The sequence below is a fragment of the Schistocerca piceifrons genome, chromosome 1 (assembly GCF_021461385.2).
Source record: "Schistocerca piceifrons isolate TAMUIC-IGC-003096 chromosome 1, iqSchPice1.1, whole genome shotgun sequence".
NCBI lineage: Eukaryota > Metazoa > Arthropoda > Insecta > Orthoptera > Acrididae > Schistocerca > Schistocerca piceifrons.
Genome location: NC_060138.1, coordinates 474,303,204 through 474,323,828, shown reverse-complemented (window position 1 = coordinate 474,323,828; position 20,625 = coordinate 474,303,204). Strand labels below are relative to the sequence as shown.

Genomic DNA, 20,625 nt, shown 5'->3' with positions numbered 1-20,625 from the left:
TTTCTCTTTCTCTACCCACTCACTCTCTATCTTCTCCTTCTTCGTCTCTATGTTAGTTTCCTCCCCACCCACCCCCTCCATCTTCTCTCTCTGTCCATCTTCTCTCTCTGTCCATCTTCTCTCTGTCCATCTTCTCTCTCTGTCCATCTTCTCTTCCCCCACAGCTCTCACATTAAACCTTTTTCGTTATTATTGCCAACGATTTCTCGATTGGGAACTGAATTCACTTAAAATGAATGGGTAAATCGGTTGGATACTGGGTTTAAGCGACCTCTTCTGCTTCTGGATATGGGACGGTAGTAGCTTCAGTGACAGTATTTCGCATTGTTTTAATCTGCAGACAGGTAGGATTCCAAAGTTTCTGACGATTCATATTCCGTAGTTGTATCCATTAGGCAATAATCCATGAGTACAACTTTCCCAGTTTCTCTTAAAACTGACTGCAAGGAAGAAAACAAAACAGCAAACTACCTATGTAAATCATTTTTATTCAGTATTACGTATAGTGTTAAAATGCACACATGGGAAAAGCAATTTGTCTAATGCAGAATTCCCTTCTACGGTAGTTAAAATTAAATAGGAGAAGGAAAACGGAAACATTGGTATAGAACTTTTCGCAATTTTTTTCCAAAAATATTTCCCCTTTACATTACGTATATACATTTGTATGCCATACATATTATAAAATACATGCCCATGCCCGTCCAATTGTTTATTAGAGCATCATGTAAAAATTTGACGTAAACTGGTGAAGAACTTTTGGAGATTTATGGTAATAATGTTTTCTCCTTATACATGTATGTCTGGAAATATATAGCCTGTCTTTCCGAACATTCATTAAGAGTATCCCGTAAAAATTCGAATTAAAACGGAAAAGAACTTTTCGAGATTTTTGATAATAGCCTTTCCCCTGGTATACTATATGAGCGATTATATACAGCTGATATTAAAAAAGCTGTAGCCTATATCCGACTGAAAGTTTATTAGAATACAATGTAAAAATTTGAAGTAAACTGACCAAGAACTTTTGTAGATTTTTGTTAACTACTTTGAACAACGACTTGTTTTTATATAGCAGTACAGATTTTAAATATCTATTTATATACCACACACATTAAAAAAATATCACACACACACACACACACACACACACACACACACACACACACATATATATATATATATATATATATATATATATATATATATATATATAATTTTTGTCCCTCCGAACGTTTATTAGCGTATCTTGTAAAATTTTGTAGCCCATCGCTCAATGAATTTTTGGAGATTTCTGGTAAAAACGTTGAACAACGACGCGTCTTTGCGTAGTAGTGTAGATGCAAAAGTTAGTGCGAGCTGGGTTCCCACCTGGCTAGAAGTCGCTACGAGTAGTAGTCGGCTCCCCCAGGCAAGCCGCGGCGACGGCGGAGGATAATTTCATTGCTGGCGGCGCGGAGCTCCCCTCTGGATATCGCACCGCGGCAAAACCTACCCTCCTCCACCATCCTCCACTCCCACCCCTGCGGATTTGTTGCGCGGCCGCTACCCGACGTATCGACGGGAGACGCGGGTTGCAGCATTTGCCCGGGGTGAGCCCAGCCGCGTCCTACCTTGCTGCGGATACACCCTCTCCACAACACTCCCAACTACACTTCGATTAAACTAATTTTGTGACTGTCAGCCAATCGTTGTTGAGCTTGCTGTGTTACCCATTATGTAAGTTACATGCAAAACATATAGACGTAAAGGGATGGACCAGGGTAGAATTTTTTCAGGCCCTTTTTGCTTAAAATGTTCCTTAGCGACTCTATTTCTCAGATTCATTCAAATAAATAGTGCCATAAATGCTGAAATATGTTAAAACCGAGATTTACTGCATGGGTGTCTGGAGCATCCGTGCGCTCGAACGCAACCGCTGTAGTACTGTGATAGTTACCGACGGGATAGGTATTCTGTTAGTTTCGGATAGTATAATAGAGGGCATTAGTATCAACTAAAATACTATTTTCAGTAAGATCCCTCTTCGTAGCATATTTCGTTTATGGCAAACCAGGCTGAAAGTATGTGCTTCTCTCGAGTTAAAAAATTGCTCTGAGCAGTATGGGACTTAACATCAGAGGTCATCAGTCCCCTAGAACTTGGAACTACTTAAACCTAACTAACCTAAAGACATGACACTCATCCATGCTCGAGGCTGGATTCGAACGTGCGACAGTAGCGGTTCCAGACTGAAGAGCCTAGAGCCGCTCGGCCACAGCGGCCGGTTTACACACACACACACACACACACACACACACACACACACACACATGGGCATGTTAGAAACGGCGGATCTGGTTGGGTATTCGCGTTCTACTGTTCTCAGTGTCTGTGCCAAAAGTCGGAAGACGGTGAAACCACGGGTAGGCCTCAAGGTACAGGGCGTCCACGGCTCATACAGAACGTGGCGATCGGGAACTTACCTGCTCTGTCAATCATGGCAGACGAGATCAGTGGCAGATCCGACCACAGAGTGTATTGTTGTAGCAGGCACAAATGTTTTCCAGCAGTCCAGTCCACATTGTTGAATATGGGGCTCCGCAGCACGTGGCCCTATGTGTCCCCATGTTGTTCCAACTACATCGTCAATTAGCGGTTGCAGTGGGCACGAGATCAACGAGACTGAACCGTGGTCTGATGAATGAAGATTTTTGTTACGGCGTAAAGTCATGAGCCGACACGCCAGTCGGTGACGAGAGAGCACAGATGGCTGTTAAGAAGACGTAACTTGTCTGCACGCTGACCGACCCCTCCCCAGGACAACAACGCGACAGCAGCGGCCTCTATGCGAAGAGCCGAGCCCGACTGGCCTCGGTCCAGTTCTATAGAAGCTTCAAGACTAGCGACATGAATGGAAGAGTCAACTGTATTAGGAACTGTATATACTGAATGTACACACGCACACACGAACTGAACACTAAAAACGTCAACAACACTTCAAATCCGCGCGCCACATAAAAAAAAACATGTCACGAACAAATTAACACTTCGCAGTCATTAAAACACGTAATGGCGACGAAAACTTTTTGCTTGGTGAAGAAATAGTAGAAACTGCATGTGCAACGACAAAAGCAAATAAATACGCGTGTTACCTAGATACAAACAGGGTAAAAACACCACATCATCAAAAACTATAAATTACCCAATACATAGTTGATACTCGGTAGGAAATCCATAATATACAGAAAAATAAGATAATGTTTTGCTATTTGCAGATGCCAAGTTGCAGGCTGGATAGTAGAAGTAATGCTTCTAGCATAAACATCCAGTAGTTCCTTGTCAGGTATGTAAACAAATACATACATCCGCTTCATTTCCAAATGTACTACAAAACTGAACCTTTAGACACATCGTAAGCAAACAGCACAGACTGCCTTAGCTCAGTGACACACCTCTCAACGTTACGCTGTGTGCAATCTAATTTAAAATATCTGGTAATAATCGTTAGTTTTTTCAAATGTAAATATTTTGTATGCAAAAGTTCCTTTAAATGTTAGTAAGTAACAACAATTTTGCTTAAGGAAAATAAACAAACCCACTGAAGATAGCACAAAAAGTGCTGAAACATGTCTAGATGAAAACAAAACTACAGTGGCGTCTTGCATAACGCGGAATTTCTCTGTAATTTTAATCGACATAATTTCGTCAAAACAATAGCGGTTTACGTTCGACGTCAGGAAAAGAAAGGCCAGTTGTACGGAGCTGGTATTACCGATTAGAGATTTGTTCAGTTTCAGTATAAAAAAAACACAAGTTAAAACTTTAAACGGATGTTTTTTCAAAACATTTTTCAAGTTGGTGGGAGCTAGAACTCATGAAATATACATGCAGTTACATTATACCTTTATGTAACTTATGAGACGTGGTACATAAGATTTTGTGATATATACTCATTTCGAATTTTGGTAAACGTTTTTATTATCACTTTTTGTCAAAAAAGTGACTCTTATTTCAGAACGCCACCGTTTTGCAGAAAACCATTTTTTAAATGACCCTACTTACTATGTTAGACAATATTATCAGTTTCAAAGCAGCAGTTGTAATTGTTTCCAGGCCGAAAATTGTGGCGTTCAGAGCACCCACTAACCGTCCTCATATTCTGTGAATCGCGTAGTGTCTTCTGGGTGTAAATACACAATACAGTGTTAAGGGCATACAATAAAGGTATAAAATCAGTTTTGTAATTCGTTTGTCATTTTATTTAAAAAAGTCATGAATATCGACTCCAAACTAGAGAGTCACCCTGTCACCCTGGTCTACCCCTCAACTGGCTGCAACCCGACAACACAGAGTCCCGCCACTGCAATATGTCAACCACAATGTTACTGTGTTCGAACTACACAGGGTATTAAAAAGTGCAAAATATTTTGAGAGGTGGCGGTGCTGATCCAAATTAGAAAAACTTTGGTCTGGAAACTCATACTTTGAGATATAACCACTTAGTCATATGACAGGCTGAAAGACGTTTGGCTACAAACACGAGAACAGTCGTTGTACTGACGCTCGTTCAACACGATCAACTGTGTTTTGATGTCTTTTTTGTATCTTAATGCTTTGCAGACCGGTGTGTTATTCCATACCTATTGCGCTGTAGTTTATTTCATTTTAGGATTTGGGAAACTACTCGTAAGTCTGGTTTTGTATCATGATGTCTTACTAGTTAAACAAACGACTTGTTTTTTATGTTTATTGTTTATGTGTTGTATGTATGAATGGTTCACTTTACTCTGTTTTCTCTTTTTTCCACTTGGTAGCAATGGAATTTGTTTAGACTAGAGCATTTTTTCCAAGGCCTTAGAGACACAGGTTGCCTTGCACTCCAAAAAGTAAACATTCGAAGCCCTCGCTCGAACTACACGTCTGACATTAGGAGCATCTGCTACATTTAGCTGACGAAAATCCATCGTATAACATAACTAGAACCACATAACTTACTGTAGGCTACCTAAAGCTCAAACTAGTATGTGACTAGAGTAACGTGACACGGAAATACATCAAAGCCCTCTGTTTATCTGTTGACTAAGGGCCAAAGGAACAGTTGTGCAGATATATGCAAACAAATTTATGTGAGTTCCCTCTGCGAGCAAATGTTCACATCATACAAAGCATGTGCTTCCAGATTCATGTTTGCAACACTTGCTTTTCTTGTCTTAGTCAGTACTAACACCTATCACAATATTCTACATTTTTTCTTTAACAGGCTGCATACATTCACAAGAAATTTAATAAGGAATAGTTTCTGTGCTTAGTAGGGGAGCACCCACGTCACCATGATGAAGAAAGTAGTTCAGCGTCACATGGGTGGAATGCAGTCTTACGTTACCCCTACGGTCAGCGAGAGAGTCCAGGAAAAGACGGACAGGACTTGCTGTATTAGCATATCTGCTAGCAACCAGGTCGTTGTCTCCCAACGCATGGGAGACGCTTGTTTCTTGCAACGGAGCCACTTACGTTGTGTCAAGTGGCTCAATCCAACGGAAGTGTAAAGAGGTCATCTTGCCTCTATGTTCCGTTCCTTATATTTTGCGTTCATCGGTAACAAAACATTGAAAAGGAGACGTGTTGTTGCTGCAACAAATGCTGCAACGACACCATGCGTTATTCCGTATTAGTGAAGACAGGGTTGTCGTAGTGAGATTGAATATTATAACCCCCAAATCCTTCAAAAATTAACGAAAAATATACCTATTAAAAAAAACAGATAAAAATTCGCTTAACGCCTTCCTGAGAGACAACCCCCACTCCTTCCATATTACTAATATAAGTGTAGACCAGATGTGGCTTGAATTCAAAGAAATAGTATCTACGACAGCAATTGAGAGACTTATACTAAATAAACTGTGTCGTCCCCCCCCCCCCCCCCTAGCTGAGCGGTCAGCGCGACAGAATGTCAATCCTAATAAGGTCCCGGGTTCGATTCCCGGATCGGTCGGAGATTTTATCCGCTCAGGGACTGGGTGTTGAATTGTCCTAATCATCATCATTTTCATCCCCATCGACGCGCATGTCACCGAAGTAGCGTCAAATCGAAAGGCTTGCACCCGGCAAACGGTTTACCCGACGGGAGGCCCTTGTCACACGACCAAATAAATTAACAAACGACGGAGCTGATCCTCCTCGGTACACAAAACGGATCACAACGCTGTTGCAGAAACAACGATACAAACATGCCAAATTTAAACAGACGCAAAATCCCCAAGACTGACGACCTGTTACAGAAGCTCGAAATTTAGTGCGGACTTCAATGCGAGATGCTTATAATAGTTTCCACAACGAAACTTTGCCTCGAAGCCTGACAGAAAATCCAAAGACATCCTGGTCGTATGTGGAGTATGTTAGCAGCAAGAAACAATCAGCGCCTTCTCTGCGCGATAGCAATGGAGATACTGTCGAAGACAGTGCTGCCAAAGCAGAGTTACTAAACACAGCATTCCGAAATGCCTTTACAAAAGAAGACGAAGTAAATATTAGAGAATTCGAATTAAGAACAGCTGCCAACATGAAGAAGACAGAAGTAAATATCCTCGGAGTAGTGAAGACACTTAAATAACTTAATAAAAGCAAGTCGTCTTACTGTATACCAATTAGGTTCCTTTCAGAGTATGCTGATGCATTAGCTCCATACATAACAATCATATACAACCGTTCGCTCGACGGAGGACTCGTACGCAAAGACTGGAAGTTGCACAGGTCACACCAATATTCAAGAAAGGTAGTAGGAGTAATCCACTAAATTACAGGCCCATATCATTAACATCGATTTTGGAACATATATTGTGTTCGAATATTATAAATTACCTCGAAGAAAACGGTCTATTGAGACACAGTCAACATGGATTTATAAAACGTCGTTCTGGTGAATCACAACTAGCTCTTTATTCCCAAGAAGTGTTGAGTGCTGTTGACAAGGGATTTCAGATTGATTCCGTATTTCTGGATCTCCGGAAGGCTTTTGACACTGTACCACACAAGCGGTTTGTAGTGAAGTTGCGTGTTTATGGAATATTGTCCCACTCATCTTGCCAGAAAAAAAATTACGAAATAATATGACGGCGTAATAATGGGGAGACATGTATCGCATTATCTTGGTTCAACGGAAGCCTGCAAACAGATGTTTTACAACAGTTTGTCAGATACGAGGGAAATTTCCTTAACAATGAGCAAATTGGTATTACTGTGGATTTTTTGATGCAACAGCAATGAAAATTACATCAGATGTAGTTGAGAGCTTGAGGAAGAAGCACGTGTTTTTTTTTTTTTTTTCTGTGTGCTCTAACAGAAAATCGATGAGAGGTAGAAACAGACGCTGCAGGGGTCTCGGGCACTATGACCGCTGAAGACCACAGGGCGTACACCAAGATCGAAACTTGGTACGCGGTAGAATCCGGACAGAATCCACAGTGCGTTCAGTGAAGTTTATGGCGAATTTACAGCGTAACTTAATACAATTTCACGTTGGCCAATCGTTTTCATGTTGGTCATATGAGCATAGACGGTAATCCAAGACCTGGAATGTCAGAAGCATCTACAGATGAAACTTGTGGCAGATGCTCCTGAAAAAGGCCGCAGTGCGAATTATGAGAAACTCTCCGAAGCCACGGGAATTCCTTCAACATCAGTATTCCGTATTCTGAAAAATTATTTGAAGAGAAGGAAACATTCTGGGAGAAGGGCCCCACACTGTTTGACTGCAGAACAAAAGCAGAAACGTCTGGACATTGCAGCCTTGCTCAAACAACGTTTCGACCGTGAAGATCAAGGATTCTTGTGTCGAATTGTCGCTATTGATGAAACGTGGATTGGAGACTTTGAACCAGGGTTTAAATCACAGCCCAGTGAATGGAAAGCTTCAGATTCTCCATGCCGAAAAATTTTCGACGCACTTAATCAAAGTTCAGGCAAATGATGGTTCTTCTTATGATTACCAAGGCACAATCATGACAGGTAGAGTCCCATGTGGAACACGTGTCACAGCAGTGTATCATCGTAACATCAGGCAAAACCTTCACAGAAAAATGAACAAAAACCGAGGTCAGCTGCTCGAGTCTGGGCCACCCGTTCTCCACAACAATGCTCAACCGCATATCGGCAAAGTTGTATCTGAGAAACTGTGCGAATACGGATGGGAAATGTTGCCGCATCCACCCTACAGCCCAGATATGACTGCACCAGACTTAGACTTGCTCCCGAAGTTAAAAAAAGCCATGCGGGGACGTCGATATCTTTCTCTGGAAGAGCTTTCTACCGTCGTCACCCGAGCCATTCGACAGATGAACAGAAGTGGTGTCCTGGATGGAATAATAGAGCTTGGGATTCAGTCAGAGCATATCAGGGAGACTATATTGGAGGACTGTAAAAAGATATAAAAAAAATTTGTGTGCATTATTTGTGAAATGTTCCTCGTTTAACCTACCTCTGTCCCCTAATGTAGCAATCTTCCGCCGTCAAAATAATGTATTAACATTAGACACGAAATAAAACTTTTAAATAACTTTATTCGGCACAGGATGAATGAGAAAAGAGGAATACCGGAAACAACTGAGTAAAGGAAAAGGAATAGCCTAGTGCGCTAGTTAAGAAGGGACTACAAAACAAAGGACGCAGTAGAAGAAGTGAGGACCGGGAAGGGACAATAGTAAGAAGAAGACAGGAGGTAATTGACTATATCAAGATAAATGAATCGTACGTAGTTAGGAAAAGGATAATAGGAAACCAGGAAAACAGGTGAAAGCTGAACCTTCGGTGATGTACGAGTATCAACCCTATGGACAGAAAACATCGTCATTTTGCATTGTGAGATACGAGAAAATCAGATGCCCCAAACAATGAGTAAAGGCTGTGACGTCAAGTAAGTCCACTGAATAATGAAAAACGATTAATGAAATGAGAGATGGTTATCTTCTTTGACTTATTAGAGGTGCAGTAGAAGACAAAAATAGAAATAATCGGATCACTGATTGAATTCTGTTACTCTTGTTTACAGATTGTATTTCTACTTAATTTAAGAGTGCCATTCTAATCTTAAGGAGACGCGCAAGACGTCTTTACAAATGAAGTTATTAGATGCTGTCAGTGCGTTTCTCAATAAATGAACAGACAAAATTAAAAAGAATCGTGAGGAATATTGGTTTGTAAAAACTATAGCTTTACTGGAGGCACAAAGAAATGGAGAAGAGGAGCAAATTCCGGTAAGACAGGTAAGAGGCGGAGTGCCGCTGTGGGTGGAAGGGAAGTAGTTTACATATCTCGATTAATATTTAGCCGAGCCTGTCAGAATATCAAGACCACGTTCCTGGAGGCGGGGAGATCGCCCGCGGGAGAGGTAAGGGGCGGGAGGCGGAGCGGTGCTGGAGTGCGACGGCGACGGGGCTGGAGCTGGATGAGTTTTTGAAGTTCTCATAAGCGCTGTTTGCAGAGCAGGCAGGCTGTGGCGGGTCGAGATTGAAACGCGAGCGGCAGGAGGCGGGAGGCGGCGCCTTACTCTTGTCCTCAGGCGGTGGCAGCGTACCTGTTGAGCAGCCGGAGGCGGGGGGCGGAATCAGGTAACAGAGCCAGCACCACCTTGCGGCAACACGCCACAATACTGTTGTTTCATTGCTGCCGTTGCAACTTGGCTCCTGTTATTGGGCGAAGCACTTGGTAACCGGTAAAGTATACATTTCGCCATAATTTTCATATGCTTATCATCTGAAAGGTTACAGCCTTCCTCACGCCGCGCTTTAATGATGTTGATCATTTGTACAACGTACATGACCACAATTTCGGAAGGAGATGCGGACTCAAAGTTAAAATAAAATAAATCAGCCAAATCATGAAAAAAGCGGATCATGAACCAAGGGATAAATACCGAAAGAGAGAGAGAGAAACTTAGTGCTGCTCACCGAGTAATCGAGAGGCGCATGTTTGGCATTACTAGGAAAGACAGAAAAACTACCAAATGGGTCACAGAACAGGCTGCAATAGACCTAATAACAACTACGTTAAGAATGAAATGGCTCTGGAAAAAGACATGTAATCAGGTTTGTGAATAACAGAAACCAGTCAGGTTCTTTGCTGGATTCCAAAACATGAGAAAATAGCGAGATGATAACCTAATGGAATGTGGGTTCATGGCACTAGAAAAAATGCAGGAGCAATATGAATACGAGTAACTGAAGATCGTAATGAAGGAAGAAGTCTAGAAGAGGCCTTCATTCAGCAGTGGACATCAAATGTCTGCTGCTAACGTTGTTTTGGGCTACTTACGATGGAATGACGACATTAATTTATATTTCCTGCCATTGCAGTTGTAGGCCAGTTGGAGGAAACACCTCTTATTTTACTATCATAAATTTTTTCAGCTTTCTTTCTTTTGGCTTTTATAGCTGTTTCTCATAAACGTGATACATGGGTTGAAAATGATACACGGATACATTTATAAGAATAATTCATTCACAGAGAAAGTCCCTAAATAAAGCTCCCGTACAACTGATTCTTGAGAACTGGATGTGATCTGGAAGAAAGTACCAAGTAGGATTAATAGAAGGGACAGTTAACATTTTATTTCACGTTTTTTAATTGATTTGTTGCTAAAAAGATATCCCACTGTAAGGCACTAGAAGTGAATCGAAGCGCAACGTGAAAAGGTATATTCTTAAGTATTACAGAGTGGACGTTTCGTGACCAGCCCAGAGACGTAATAATATCAGCTAAATGTGTGCTGCTTAATGATATATCTAAACTAGTGCTGTCCTCAGTTCCAAGACTGCTTGGAACATCAGGGGCCTTCACTAGATGTGGTCCTATTGTGAGTGGTATGACCGCGCTGTCCTGCAACATCTAAGTCGATGTATCCAGCTAATGATAGAGACAAAACTAGAGTTTTACGTGGCTTTCGAACTAGCGTACAATTCGTCATTTTTCACATGTGCAAATCCTTGACATGTACCTGTCGAAATAAGAAGCTGTGCAAACGTTCAATCAGATCCTAATACGAGTTCAAAGTCAAACGAGGACTGGCAACTTGCTTTAAATGTTCAGAAACTGTGCATTTCACAAAACGAAAATACGAAATATTCTATGACTACATTAGCAATGAGTCACAACTGAAAGCCTTAGAGCAACAGATATACCACTTTTGTCCGACAACGAAATTTTACTACAAGTGCATAGTTTGAGAATTGCTCGATCACATGGTTCATGAACGACAGTGCCTGTGGTACGATATTCAGAATCACGTGTGAAACGGACTCCTTGTCGTCGGCTGTTTGGTGCAAGAGCCAGATAGGTTCATGGCTTGCCTTGGCATTGCACCAAACATAGTAAGAACCTGGCTTATGAAAGAACAGAACATATCACAGGTATTTCTACAGGGTCTTCTCTGTAGTATATTATTATCACAACCTGTCATTACTTCGTCATTCAGAAATCCGCAAGTACATTGACTTTTCTTGAGGAAAATCTTTGTACACTTCATGATGCTTACCAAGAAGTATACGCCAGCCTCAGACATACAATTTTTTAATTAGGTGATCTGTGACAGAACTCTGGCGGGTGCTGCATCCTATAAATCAGAAGCAGAAGCAGAATTAACTTCGTATTAATCACGCAGCTATGACTTTTATTACGGATACAATATTTTTTGCAATCCTCAGACTCCTCATAATTTCCAATTATCTGCAAAGTGCATTTAATTATTTCTTTAATTGCTCGTTTATTCATTTGATTTCACATTCATAAAACAAAGTTCTATGGTGCAAATGACAGACAAGTACAATTTTTTAAAACTCAATAAATGTCATAATACACCTTTCTTTGGTTATGTAATAAACCATTACGATGTATTGGGGGCCTATGCGAAGTTTTAGAAAAAGACAAGATAGATTTTTTTTTCAATTTGTGGACGTTTTCTCGTGTTTTACTTCAAATTGTGTAAATATGTCTTACTTAGTTATTGAAGCAATGTCTTTAACTAGAATCGATCGACTCATACAAATACCCCGTGTGTATAAATTTCGAGAGATGTGAAATGGAACGATCAAAGAGTATCTAAAAATATGCTCAACTTTTTACCTCGAACCACAAACCTAACACAACTTACACATGTTTTTATGTAACAAATAAGAGCGCCTGTAGGGATTTACTAAACACGTAATTAATTTATGCAGCAAAACAGCCCAGTTACGACGAAATTAAATGTAAACCACATCGTTCGAACGAATTTAAAATGTCCGTTTAACTTGCGTTTCTGCAAATGTAAAAAAAAGTGCTGCCCACAGTATTCAATTATTCCGGATACAAATTGAAACACGGAGAGCCCAGCAACGAACACACTCTTGCTGCACTCACCAGTCGTTTCAGAATTGAAGATACTTGTTGATACTAAAGACATACGTTAAATAACATTCTGTTTGAGGACCGGCATGTTTACGTGACTGTTCTCACAAGAGGCCACTCAGAAACGTATCTTGCGGTTTGTTTCACATCATTGGATAATGTTAGGCCACCTAAAGCGGTCTTTGTAAAATCATAGATTAACCATGTCCTTATTTTTCTGAGAAAACTGAGGGTTTTTTTCACCATAACAAATAGATTGATGGTATTACGCAACTAGAAACGTGAAAGGAAGCAATATTTATATTAATTTATACCTTATTTACACCTTGATAGCGTTGATATTTTTACCAGTGCAGCAGAGAGTGTGAATAATCATAAACTGCAAGATCAACACTTTTATCAACCGCTACAAGTTGGCACAGGACTTAAGAATACTTCGTCGCTCAATCGCGCGCTACGGAAATCACACCGTTGCACGACATTTTGTTAAATTCGTAATAGACGTATTCCAGAGGTATACATGGTTCTAACTAAATATTATGATCTCTCATCTGGCTACCCAGCGTTATCCGATTAATATTTATTTCAATCTTTTAGTAAGACGGATTACCAACTGAATATTGCCATAGTTTAACAACAAAGTAATAGTTTTTCGCAGAAGTGTAATATAGTTATCAAAAAGTAAAACGTTTTACAAACTCGGAATAACGTTAATTTCACACAAAATTTGCTTCCGTCCGCCTCTCCCCCCACCCTAGCTACCAACCTCCCCTCGCTTTCTCTCAATAACTCCCACCACCAAAAAAAAAAAAAAAAAATGTTCAAATGTGTGTGAAATCTTACGGGACTTAACTGCTAAGGTCATCAGTCCCTAATCTTACACACTACTTAACCTAAATTACCCTAAGGACAAACACACACACCCATGCCCGAGGGCGAACTCGAACCTCCGCCGGGACCAAAAGTAAATTACAGCGTATCTCTACAGTAAGAATGATTCCTTAGAATAAAAATGAATGAGAATATGATTTCTTGGAAATTTCATTCATCGTAAAACGCTCTACAGAAGTCTACCCGTTTCTAAAATTTTCCATGTTTCATCGCGTATTTGTTTTCACTCTGTTGGTTTAAACGATACCGGAACTGTCATCAGTCTGTTGAACAATAGAATAACGTAAGAACTCGACGTTAATAACTGAGTTTTTCGAGTATTTTTACACATTACGCGGTCCAATCCTTCTGGCTATAAGAGGAATCTTACCTTCACATTATTATGTCTTACATATAGCATGTTGGATAAAATCTCTACAGAAGCTCAAAAGTTCACTTCCCTACCGACAGGGATACAGTACTATGGGTACCACACCCCAAAATGCTTTTTTCTCCCCCAAGTGTCGCATTTCCACCAGTTTAGGCTGAAACTAGTCCAGGCATCCCAGCGATACGCTTTCTTCCACACCTCATCTCCTGCCCATCCCCATTCCCCTCCTAAGGTTCTAAGAGCGTTGTATGCCCGTGTATGTTTTTGCCAGGTAGTAAGTCTCATACGTGAACGAAGTTGCTTCACGCGTACTTATATCCCTACGAAGCAATGTTAGATTGGTGGTACTTTTAGAAACACAATATAGATTGAGAGATTTCGAACTTTGTTGAAGAGATGTAGCCCCATAACCTACATGTATTTGAAATTGCTTTCTGCGAGCAGTGTTGGTGCCTATACTAGGGATTATGCACAAAGTATTACCGTAAGGGAATGTACACAAGTAAAGTAGACAACTGTAGACACAAGTGAAATCGAAACCACACTTTGGGACGGACACTTCGAGAGGGCGAATGAAGCAGAAGGATGTATAGAGTTTGGAAATGAGATCCCTCACAGAGACTATTCTTTCGTCTTTTGTTTGCCACTTGCAATGATACGGCGCGTCTTTGCGGAACTTGGTTGCCTTCTGCCAAATACCAAAAAGCCAGAAATACGGTGAATGAGTTTCCAATGGAAAAGGAAAACTATTTTTAGTTAAAAGTGTGTGTGTGTGTGAGTGTGTGTGTGTGTGTGTGTGTGTGTGTGTGTGTGTGTGTGTGAGATAGAGAGAGAGAGAGAGAGAGAGAGAGAGAGAGACGACGTGCGCGCTTTCTTCTCGACATCTATAGCATATATTGGGGTGTGCACGTTTACGGCGCTTTTAACGCAAGAAAGCAACCTATTGCTTGAATTTTCATTATGAAATATTTCCGGAGTTGGAAATATGTTTACATAACAAGTCAGTTATGCGATACTGTAAGTTGTTTTGTTTATCCTGTTTTCTTAAATATAATTATAATTTATTTACCTTTCTGGTACAGTTTGCATCCAATCAGGCATATTTTATTTGGTGAGGCTGGGCGCGTTGACTTTGCGCGTTTTAACTGCTTCAGGCAACCAATGGCGTCTACCATACCGAGCAGACAGGAAGACTTCACTGTGATCCAGTAGATTTGTTGAGCTGTTTTCGAATATTCCAGCAAGGCATTTGCCAACTACTGGACACAAACCGTTAATACGTTAATCGTTTACAAACGAAGTTAATTTTTCGAGTAACGGATTAACTTTTAAGTTAATTTTAAAGAACGTTACGGACTCTTTAACTTCCGTTAACTTTCTTTGAGTTCGTTAATCGTTAATTAGGTATTGACGATAAGGCTACGGGATCTTGCGAACTACACAGCTTTAGCCAACGCCTTATTATGTGGCAAAGAAGAAAGTTTTGAACCTCTACTTGACAAAGAACGATACCAACTTGCTGCGGCATTTCATCCAAAGTTGTGTTGATGTGGCTGGAAATGTGTGACAGCAGTCGAATGGAAGTAGTAAGAAAACGAATGGGAAACGCTGTAGAAGAGGTTATGTGGCACAAAGCTGGCCAAATTTCAGAGATACATTCAGCGGCGTTGGTGGAAGTGGCAACAACGAAGACGAAGAGCAAGACATTTTTACTTCTGTCACTCAGTCTAAAGAGAAGCCTGTTCGTAGCGCATCCTCAAACAGGAAAGACCACAGTCCAGTCTTAAGGTGTCTGGACATGAAATCAAAAGAGCCCTTCAATGATGCGGTATTACATAGGGAACAGGTTTTAGTAAATTTATTTATTAAATATAATATCCACATATCCTCGAGTGATGTAATCGAACGACTTTTTTCTCTGGGAAAAGACGCTTTTCCTCCTAAACAAGCATCATTGTCGGATGAAAACGTTAACATTTTGATGTTGATGAAGGGAAAAGTTCACCTTATGTCAGGAACTGTTTGAATCTCCTGTATTTTGATTTTCTCGTGGTTTAAAAGTGATAAATAAATATTTATAAAATCAGATGATTAAACTGTTTTATCTTCGATGTCCTACCTAAACTTGCCTAACCAAAACATTTTTATTTAAGCAGCAGTAATACGTTTGATTCACTTGCTCATTTCACTACACTCACAAAATAAAGTTTTCTACTACCAGTTAACAATTAGCGATTAAACATTCTTGGCAGATTGAAACTGTGTGGCGGACCGAGACTCGAACTCGGGACCTTTGCCTTTTGCGGGCAGTGCTCTAGGTTCGCAGTAGAGCTTCTGTGAAGTTTGGAAGTTAGGAGTCGAGGTACTGACAGAAACAGAGCTGTGGGGAGTGGGCGTGTAGCGTGCTTGGGTGGCTGAGATGATAGAGCACTTGCCCGCGAGTGGCAAAGGTCCCGAGTTCGAGTCAGGTACGGCACACAGTTTTAATCTGCCAGGAAGTTTATTATCAGCACACTCTCCGCTGCAGAGTGAAAATCTCATCGTGGATAAACGATTAACTTTAACTTCCGATAAATCACCTGTAAAACAACGCTTCAACGATTAACGAAGTTAACTTTTTCAGTAACGGATTAAGAAGTTAATTACCTGTTCAATATTGGCCAGCTATGCTGATGTCCAAACCCGTTCAAAAGGGGCTGCCGAAACGAGGCAGCAGCGAAAAAGTACCAATTGCGTGAGGCCAATCCAGCTAACATCTTTAACTGCCTAATCGCCATTAACGAGTGCTCGGTAAACCAGTGTGGACCAACGACTACAGATATATTTATTGTATTCGTAATCGCGAGTATGGACAACCATCAGCAGTATAATGGTATGACGACAATGAAAAATTATGTCGCACCGGCACTCGAGAACACGGATTTCCCGATTATCACGAGTGGTCGCCTTACCATTTGGCTATCCGAGCACGACACACGGCCACACCCAAACTTCCATACGTAGTCAACCGTGTGCCTGCAACCTGTACTCGTACATCCATTACGTATATTCCCGTACAGGCGAGACATTTTACTTGAATGTCGCTTGCCCGGTGTCGGCGGATAAATACGATATTGTAGGCACATAGTTGACGACATATGGATATATGGGTCTAGCAGTGAGTCGTGCTCGGGTAGCCAAATGGTAAGGCGACCGCTCGCGGTAAACGGAAACCCGTGTTCTCGAGTCCCGCTCCCTACTAAGTTTTCACTGTCGTCATTCCATTATACACCTGGTGGTTGTCCATATTCGCAACTGCGAATACTTTTCATGTATTTCATAACGGCTGTAGTCGCCGCAGTGCCTATTCCTTTGGACATACATTGTAATTCGGAAAAAATCAGGCATACAATGTCATATCGCCTACAAAGACGACGACACAACCTCCGTCGGGCAAGCTAATTTTGTGCGTTTCAGTGACGGCCGTGGTTTTGGTGGTAACAAATTGCACTCGTAAGGTTATAGTCAAGCCATGCATCGTTGGGAAAAGGTGTTTCGTATTGAAGGCTGAATATGTAGAGAAAGACTGTCACTACACCACCAAGTTTCGCAGTCGCAGCTTGATTCTTGTGAGGTGATAATTGAAACATTATGACTACTTCTTTAATTGCTATGTAAAGGACCATTATTGGCATTATCTGATACTGGTTCAAAAATGATTCAAATGGCTCTAAGCACTATGGGACTTAATATCTGAGGTCGTCAGCCCCTAGACTTAGAACTACTTAAACCTTACTAACCTCAGGACACACATCCATTCCCGAGGCAGGATTCGAACCTGCGACCGTAGCAGCCGTATAGTTGTGGAGTGAAGCACCTAGAACCGCTCGGCCACAGCGGAGAACCCCTCGGCCACAGCGGACGGCTCTGATACTGGAAGGGCAACTGCTCCTTCCGATATGTGCAAAAGATCAGACACTAAGCATTCATATATTCGATACGCCTCAGTGGCCTATGAGTCCACATTCATCAGCCCAGATGGACGCTGACGTTCGACATCTAGCGGGAATCTACAACTATCGAGTGCGGGGGACACGGACAGGGACTGTGGATGTGTGGTGGCGCCAGGTGGAAATGTGGGTCGCCCTAGGAGAGGGCCAAGACAGCCCTTGCATTAGCTTGTAACACTGTGTACGGCATGGTGCAGTGGTTAACGCAACTGATCAGTAGCTTAGTAAGGAGATCCCGGATTCGAGGTCCAGTCCGGCATACATTTTCACTCGTCACCGCTGATTCCGCATCAAGTCCCGATGCAGATGATATCATAAGTTCTTCCCTTTCCTTTCTGCCCCCAGTACCTCCAGTTTACATAATCTCACAATGATTGCGTTACAACTTGCGCTTGGTGTCGATGTTCACCGTCAAGCGGAGCTGGCTGCAAGCAGGCAGAAGGTTGACCGGCAGGAGGCGTCTTACGTCCCCTTGGAGGGGGAGAGGGGGGGGGGGGAGCGTTGACACGAGCCGGGGAGGGCCGCTGGCTAATGTTTCTTGTATGAAGCGGTGCCGGCACCAACACGCATCACCGCCGGAAGCCGAGTCACTGCACTGAGCCACGCCGGCTCGCCAAGTAGTACTAAATTCTAGCTGCGCGGACAATGAGCCAGTCAGTGGTTTTCCTTAAGTCTGCCATATTTTTATTACTATTGTCAGTTCGTCAGGCTTTCCCGATCAGTAATATGGCAGGCTCTGAGAGCAAAATATGTACCTGAATACGAGATGCGTATTCACCCTTCAATATGAGACACTTTTCCCGTCGACGGATTACATGCCGGGGATCTTGGTCGTAGAAGTCTGCATTTTGGCTGTTGAGGAAATGTTCCACCTCCAAAAACACCTCATTGTGGTGGTGGTGTTTGTGCTAAGTTCCTACAGGACGAAACTACTTAGGTCATCGGTCGCTAACTTAAACTAACTTACGTTAAGGACAACACACACACCCATGCCCGAGGGAGGACTCGAACCTCCGACGGGGGAGCCGCGCGAACCGCGGCACGGCGCCCGAGGCCATGCTGCTTCCCCGCGCGGCCACACGTCGTCGTCATTCTGGCAATGCTTCCCACGCAATGATTTCTTCATCCGAGGAAAGAAGATAAAGTAAGTACGTCAGGAGAGTATAGGGGGCGAGGCAGCATCTGTGGCTGACCTGTGCAAAATGAGCAGGTCGTCGTACTACATGATCATCCCCTGGACAGCTTAGCCCGCCTGCAAACTGTAGAGTGTGCCTGGTAGTCCCTGCTCTCTCTAGCCAGCTGCATCACAAGGAACACTTCCAGATTACTCTGTAAGGCTGTACCAACTCCTACGCAGTGCCCCCCTTTTTTGACAAAAAAAAAAAAAAAAATTGAAAACGTATCATTGCTGTTACTTCGCGCAAACATGCCTGAGTACTGTTCACTTTTCAGTAAACGCGTCACCACCATACGAAACAGAAAATAATATACAGTAGAAGGTTGTTCGTATTCGCAACTGCGAATAAATTCCCTGTATAAAAATTTGTAACTAATACAACCAACGCAAGAAAGCACGCGAATAGATTCTGCGTGGATCATCGCACGCTGTACTGTTCCGTTACACTGGAAACCGCTTCACAGCTCTCAATATCTCTCTATAGTAGCTGTAGCTTTCTTCCGTAAAAAGCCACTTCCCTCACCACAAACGCTTTTCGTTCTGCAGTGTGCAAACAGACTATTACGAGGGGGCATCGTCTTGTAGGCCTCCTGCTGCCTTGAAAGAGATTTTAATGGACACAAAGTATTTCATGTTCTGAGCACTCGCAGTCGTTGAAGGTCTTGATGTTAATAAGAATTCCGCTGACAGCTGCTAAATCTGTCGTTTTATTGGCACACAACTGGTTACGCGTCCTAAAGCCGCATCATTCGGTGAAGCCTACATGGTGAAGAGTAGCCTAATATACAATGCCTCAACTTCGTGAATTATTAAAATTAATAAAGGTAATAATTAAAATATACTCATAGTGCTAAAAAGTCCTAAGTGTGCCAAAAACTCCTAATCAAGATATAATATACATTGCTTATTGTCTATATTACACTGGCGATCGAAGGATGACAAGTACGTGATGCATTAAATTTTTTAATATTGCTGATAAGTGAATATTGTTGTTATAGACACTTGTTCTAAGATTTACTTGCATTTAAGAGAAGAAAAGAAATGTTGTATTGCGTTACATCCAATGATTCCTCTAAGCTATGTGTAGGGCAAACGGGTAGGCCATTTCGCAGAAGGTTTCAAGAACACATTAACTTAAATAATCCCCAGTCCGCATCCCTTGAGGAACACAAACAAACAAAATTATAATGACGAAGAAAAAAGTCCGTTCTTTGAATATATTAGCGGAAGTAGAATTTTTTATACATGACAAAGAAAATACACAGTTAACTTTGAAAACTCAACTAGAATTAAACCAACATAGTATTGATTGTTTATACAGGTAAATGTTAGTACACAATAAAATTAATTATTAAACTGGCTTGTAAGTGGATCGAATCAGCGTTCCTAGTCACGAATGCATCACGTCACACCGTCTGCAAGATTGTTTTCTTTCCGCCAACCTGTTAGTCCGCTACTTTTGCGGGCCGCTTTTACTCTTCCCTACACCGTGTTTCTCTGCCGTCACACCGATAACAGAGTGCCACCTTATACCAATCCGCAAGGAAATGTGCATTGTGCTCCGACTAATCACATTAGTAGTGACTATTTGACAGCCAATCTCACGTTTTGAAAAAGAATTTTTGGGCGTCGTCTCAATAGAAAACATTTGTTCTTGCCTTAGATGCAGGCAAATCTTAAGACAAGGGTCTATAACTATATGATCCACCCGCCATCAGTGTTAGCAAAGTTAATGGATTGCGGCTTTTGTCACACTTCGTTCGTCAAAGTAATGTAGACAATAATCACTGAATAATGTATCTTGACTAGTAGCGATGGGTGCACAAAGAATCTTTTAATAT

At 41.7% G+C, this 20,625-nt stretch overlaps 1 protein-coding gene across 1 annotated transcript in view; it reads right to left on the bottom strand.

The window, feature by feature from the left end:
- The window catches only part of LOC124739677 (skin secretory protein xP2-like), a 258,903-nt gene that overhangs the window by 195,263 nt on the left and 43,015 nt on the right, over positions 1-20,625 (bottom strand). The window lies entirely within an intron of this gene.